The sequence below is a fragment of the Arachis ipaensis genome, chromosome B10 (genome assembly GCF_000816755.2).
Source record: "Arachis ipaensis cultivar K30076 chromosome B10, Araip1.1, whole genome shotgun sequence".
Taxonomy (NCBI): Eukaryota; Viridiplantae; Streptophyta; class Magnoliopsida; order Fabales; family Fabaceae; genus Arachis; species Arachis ipaensis.
Genome location: NC_029794.2, coordinates 425826 through 432730, shown reverse-complemented (window position 1 = coordinate 432730; position 6905 = coordinate 425826).

Below are 6905 nucleotides of genomic sequence, written 5' to 3'. Positions count from 1 at the left end.
TTCATTACACTTGTTTCTCAACAAAAGATATATCATATTATTAATTAAGTAATAATAATTAAGTTTAATTTGCAACAAGCATTCTAAAAATTAAGATGTGATTAGAGAAGTTAACCACAATAATTAACACAAAAAATCACTCAAGATAATACATACATAATTGTTAATAACTAATGAATCACTTTCACATGAAAATCATTATTCCAAACATTTAAATTAAAGAAATACACTAATAATTATATATCTAACACGTATTTTTATCTCACACAAAAATTTGATTTGAGCTTGAATTTTTTTTCTTGTCTTATGGTAAATTTTTGTCTTTTGAATAATAATCATCAAATTCTGATATCAGATTATAAAATTACGAGACACATTAATAATTACCAGCGGCTCAACAGGCATTACGTGTCTGTTTAGTCGCTTTTCTATTATTTTTAAGAAATTAATTATATTTTTTTGTTAATATATCATTCACTTTTTAAATTTATTAAATAAATATTTTTTATTTTAATATTAACGTGATAAAAAATAGTGATAATAATATTATTCTGATTCAAAAAGAATATATATAAACCAAAATACCTATTAGTTATTTACAAAAGATAATTTTAATTAAATGTCATGGATATTCATATTTGTCTTTATTTTTTTTAAGTGGTAGGCCAAAATATAGATCTAAATCTAAAGAGGCCTTCATTTTCCTAAAAATAGTGAAAAACCAAAATAAATGAGAATGCTTATTTTTTCGTTTTTAAATATCAAACTACAAGAATAATTAATAAACAAAATAGGAGAATATAAAATTTGTGTACCTGCAAAAATTCTTCGTAATTTATCATACATCTCTTTATCAATAACTTCTTGAGTCTTAAAAAATTGTCACATTTATTGACCATAAAAATAACTATATAAACGATTCAAGATTATTTAATTAAATTTATAAAATCCCTAAAATACCCTTACTTCTCTTTTTTCCAAATCAGAAACCCTAGTTCACAAATTGGGAAACCCTAACCCTGAAACCCTTTACCCAGCCACCAGCCACACCCAAGGAAGAGAGAGACGTGAGATTCAGAGAGTGAGGGAGTCGCGAGGGAAAAAGAGGAAGTAGGGGGAGACCGGACCGCACCCAGTCGTCACCGCCGTGCTGCGTCCCGCTGTCGCCATCGTCGCGCCTGGTGCTGCACGCCGAGCTCGTTCCGCCATCGTCAACGCTGCCACATAGGAGAGAAGAGGGCGACGTGATGCAAGCTAAGGCCGAGAGGAAGGGGACGCCGTCGTGCCTTCATCGCGATTGATCCGCCGCCGCCGCTGCTAGGGTTCGTGGCTGCCACTTCTGTCACTGCCGACGAGCATGGAGAGAGAGAGATAGGAGTTCGCGTAGCAGAGAGGACGCAACAGAGGAGTCCGTTGAAGCTGGTCACCGTCGCTGAAGCCTCCATGGTCGCCGCTGCCGCCGCTAGAGAAAGTCGCTACCGCCGCTGTTGGGTCCGCCGTGGGAAGAAACGCGATGATGGGGAAAGAATCTGTCGCTGCTGCTGAGCTCTGTCCCTGTTTTTGGTTTGTCTTTCTAAAGCCGTTGTTGTCATTGGAGTTACATGATTGGAGGAAACCGTCACTGATGGAACTGCTGCTGCCATGGCCGCCGCGCCTCTACCGCCAAGAAACGCCTAGCCGCCGCCGTCGAAGCCAGCCTCACCGCCGTTGTCGTAGTTGCAAATTTGGAGCTTCGAAGAGAGAGGAGTTCCCGGAGAGAGAGAAACGCCAAGGAGGAGGGACTGCCCGCTGCTGCGCTGTTCCTGTCGTCGTTTGGATGTACCTGAGCCAAGCCACCGTTCTTGCCGCCGGAGTTATTAATGCTGCTAGAGCTAAACCGCTCCTGTCATTATCTCGGTCCAGCCTTTTTCCTTGATTTTGCTCTAGCTTTCATGTCCTATTATGCCACCATTTAATCTATCTTGTCCTTGTTTTAATTCGATTTTAGTTTTGCTTGTTTTAGATTCCCAAAACTATCGCCAGCTCCATCTTGTCACTACTCCGGTCCAAATTTTGCGCTCATTCGTTTTATTCTACTTCAATACTCCTCACGTTGAATTTGGCACTCCGGGTTTGATATTTTTGATCCCTTGGGACCACATTGTGAGTAGGTTTTACATTTATAATTATTTGATTGTGTATCTATAATTATTTTGACATATATCTATTATGATATTTGAATTATACTCACTATATTTATTTTGAACGAGTTTAAATTGATTAGAATAATTGATTTATTAGAATTGAATAATTCGTTTTTGTAAAGCTTATACTTTAAGAACTCTACATGAAACTATATATATTTTTTATGAAGTTTTACATTATTCCAAAATGTTTGATTTTGCTTGAATATCTTTTTTTGAAACATTAAAGTATTTATTGGTACTCACTTATTTTAAAATTGTGAAATATATTTAAAATTTTTTTTGATTGAGAAAGTGTGATTGGAAAAGATTTCTGATGAGAAAGAATTATCTGATTTGATTTGATTTGATATCTTATATATTAGAAATATCAAAGATTTGTTGTATTTGAAATTATATATTTTGAATTGGTTTGGGAAGCTCGTATTAGAAAATTGTAGTTAACGGCGGTTATGACGTTAACTTAGATGCATCTAACTCAGACTCTAGCTAGCAAGGGTGTTGCTAACCTAACGTGTAGGTCACACGTTAGATCTGTTATTCTGTTAAGACACACAAGAGGAAAGGGCTACCCATAGAGGTGGAGCCGCTCAGGTGTGGACTTTTGATTTGATTTCTGTACGAGAACTCCCTTATTGATTCACTTATTGTTATCAACTATTATTTTCTAATTAAAATTACTTTGATAATAGTATTTATATGGTCTTACGTCGATTATAGATGTATTGTCTAGTCACTGAGTTGCAAAACTCACCCTATTTTTCTAAAAATATTTTTCAGGAGTAAATATTTGATTATGTGAGCCTTTCAATTCAAGAGTAATGATCTGCAATGGGTATCTGTTCTTTGTTGAGTTCTTAGACGTCATCTGCTCCATATGTCACAGGCAGGATCCTTTCATATTTATTTTATTTTGTTTTTTTTTCAAATATAAAACTGTAAATTTATTTAAAATATTTGTAATTTTTTGTATTCAACTTATATTTGAGTCGGTTAGGCTTGCTTGGGGATTATTTTCCTGAGCGCCGATCATGGCTCATTTTCGGCCGTGACAAAATTGATTCCTTATTATAGAGACGTTCAATTAACTCAATTAAAACCTATAGAATTGAGATATCTTGTTTTGCACTAAATTTTTTAAAAAGATAAGTAAAAATGACATTTATCTTTGTTTATGTATGACAAAATATAAATTAAATGACATTACATCTAATTTATTAATAATTTATATGTTAGTGACTATTCAGCCGTTTTTTTATTATTTTTAAGAAATTAATTTTATTTTTTTGTTAATATATCATTTACTCTTCAAATTTATTATATAAGTATTTTTTATTTTAATGTTAACGTGATTTTATTTATATCATATTTTATTAAAATTAAAATTACTAAAAGTAAAAAATACATATAAGATAAAAAGAAATTAGTTCTTTATTGATAAAAGAAAAAGACATAGCACTATTTTTTTTTATGTGAAATATTGAAAAAATTAAAAAGGTAAAAGAATGATGAAAATATTAATTGGACAAGTAAATGAAAGAAAAAAAATATAAATGGAAGTTATACGCTAAACTTAGTAACTGCATTACAACTAAATGAAATTTGTAACATAAAATTAAACAAAACATAATTTAAATGAATACCTCAAAATATAATAAGATCTATAAAAAAATTATTTATCACCACTGGTTAAACACTTGTTGGCTTCTAATTATTCTTTTTTTCATTTCATATATGGCCACGAAAATAAACCTTTTGACATAGTTTTTATTTAGTTTAAGACGTAACAAAAACTTATTTAAACAATTATTGCGTACAGAGAGTTCATAAGATAAAGAAGGAGAATTAGAAAAAAATAAAAAAATTAAAAAAAGGAGATTGTGGGAGTAAAGAATTGAACAGAAGTTATGCATGAGTTTTGTAACGGTTAGTAAAATATGTTAGTGAAATAAGTAACGGCAAAATAATTTTGAATTATATTAGTAGGGTTAAAATAGGAAATAAAAAATTGGACACCAAACGAAAATAAACCTTTTGACATAATCTTTATCTAGTTTAAGACATCACAAAAACTTATTTAAACAATTATTACGTAGAGAGAAGAGTTCATAAGATATAGAAGGAGAATTAAAAAAAATTAAAAAAGGAGGTTGTGGAAGTAAAGAATTGAACCGAAGTTATCCGTAAATTTTGTAACTGTTGGTGAAATATGTTAGTGAAATAAGTAACTGAAAAATAATGTTGAATTATGCTAGTAAGGTTAAGATAGGAAATAGAAAATTGGACACCAAACCCATGTATCGACATTATATATTGTTATTATAGATATTTTTAAAATAATATCATATACTATGTTCGGCTCAACGAAAGCTCACGAGTTGGCTCAAATAATAGGAATATAATCTATAATTCTATATCAATAAATTATAATTTATATATATTAAAAATATTTAAAAAATTTAATATATTGTCTATCTATCAATTATAATTTTTTTATTTATGTCCTACATCAAAATTATATATAAAAAATGACTATAAAATTTTAAACAATTATGAATATTAATATATATGTAAAATTATATATATATAATTATTAATACGCATATGATATATGCATTTAATCTATACTTTTAATATTATGTATAATCGAGCCAACTCACGAACTAATGAACTGAACTTATCCAAACTCAAGCTCGGTTTATTTAATTTATGAGCTCAAATCCAAGCTCAAGTTTAGCTCACCAGCTTACGAGTTCAGCTTATCGAGCTATTAATGAGTCGACGTTAAACTAACTCATAAGCTTACTTGACTCACTTCTAGCCCTATATATATATAGAATTTACCGGGAATATTACATGTGAGGATCGAATTGAAGATCATTTTCAGTACTGTGGTGCATCTAGGTAGCAAATTACTATTTTACTATCTATACATATAATTATCTGTCATAATTTTTTAATTAATAAGCCATAATGCAGGCAGCATCTTTCTATATTATTATAAATTTAGATCACTGCATTTATATTATCAAAGAAGAGATCTACATCTTGGGATCATATTCATGATTTGGTTTTGGAAAATGATAGTAAACCCAAAAGGGTATGTTCCTATGATTGATGGGATGAAAGAAAGGAACAAATGGAAAGTAAAAAGATGTGGTAATATAAGGATTAAAGTGGTTGACAGAGAAAACATGCACACTTTATAATTGATTGTTTCAGTTCAATAATAATTTTGCAGATATAATAAGGGCAAGGTTTCGGTGCAAATAATAATGTCAACCCTTTCTATCATGATGACAGCCTATAAGAGCCTTTGTAAAAAAAAAATTCCATAAAACAAAAGGGGTAATAATAATAATAATAATAATTTGATGAAATATATCTATGTACACCAAATTTGCATTTTAAATTGGTTTAAAAAATTAAATCTAACACTTTCAAATTATATTTTTTACCCAATTTCTTATTATAAGGCTGAGTTTGAAAAGAAAACTGAAACTAAGAGACTGAGATTGAAAAATAAAGACTAAATTAAATCTTTATTTGTGTTTGGTATATAAAATATATTAAAGTAAGATATGTCTGAATATTATGTTTAGTTTAAGATAAATATAGAAATTAAAGAATAAATTTAGATTTTGAAAAATTAAATGAGTGTATTTTCAATAAAAAAATTATTAAAATTTTAATTCTTATCTTAAAAAATTTTAGTCAACTACGTCCTCATTTTCTAAATATACTAAAAGGACTGAAGTTATTTCAAAACTAAAATTTTAATTTCAATTTTTGACTATGAAACATAATATTAAATCTTTGAAAATAAACGCTACCTAATTGTTTCATGTTTATTGTGTTAGGAAGTATGTGGCTGTTTGGGTGAAACCTATTAGAATATAATTAGGATTAATCAGAATTCATTAGTATTATTTAATATATCTGAATATTTATTATAGAAGATTATGTCTTTATTATTATGATTCTCATAGTATCTATAAATATCTTTTTATATTGTATCATTCTACACAATTTAAATAGACAACTTAAATACACTCAGTAATACATAAATCCTTTCTCCAGTTTAATCTCTTATTTCTAACCAAACCAATGAAGAGAATGAGAACAGGTCATGGATGGGTGATCCCATAATCCAGTTCATGATAGGCTGGGCTCTTTTGTAATTATAACACAGAATGATAATATTATATTGCAAGTACTAAATAGTAAATTCAATGCCAAGAAGCCATGCACGGTTGTCTATTTGTCTTATACCTAACATCAAGAGGAAGAGGAAATAAAGCATACTATATGCAATGATGTCATTTAAGATTAAATTACTCCTTCAAATGTTGCCATGTAATTTTTATTTTTATTTTTATTTTTTTTTCCAGTGATGAGAAATAATATTGATGGTAATGGATGGTTGTACACATCTGTGAGCAAGCTCATCATAGTATTCGATTATTATTATTATTAGAGGAAGATAAAATTGCACACACATCCAAAAGAATGTTGACTTTTGGGCACTGAAATTCTATGAGAATGATTCATGGTAACGGTAAAGTTTCTTTGCACTTGCTCGGTCATCCCATCTTTTTATTTTTTTAACAGAATAATCGAAAGAGATACAAAGTAAAGTTAAGATATATAGATCATCAATAGTTTTTTTTTTAATTAATATTTTGATTCTTTTATTCTTTTTCAATGATTTGTTATCATGTT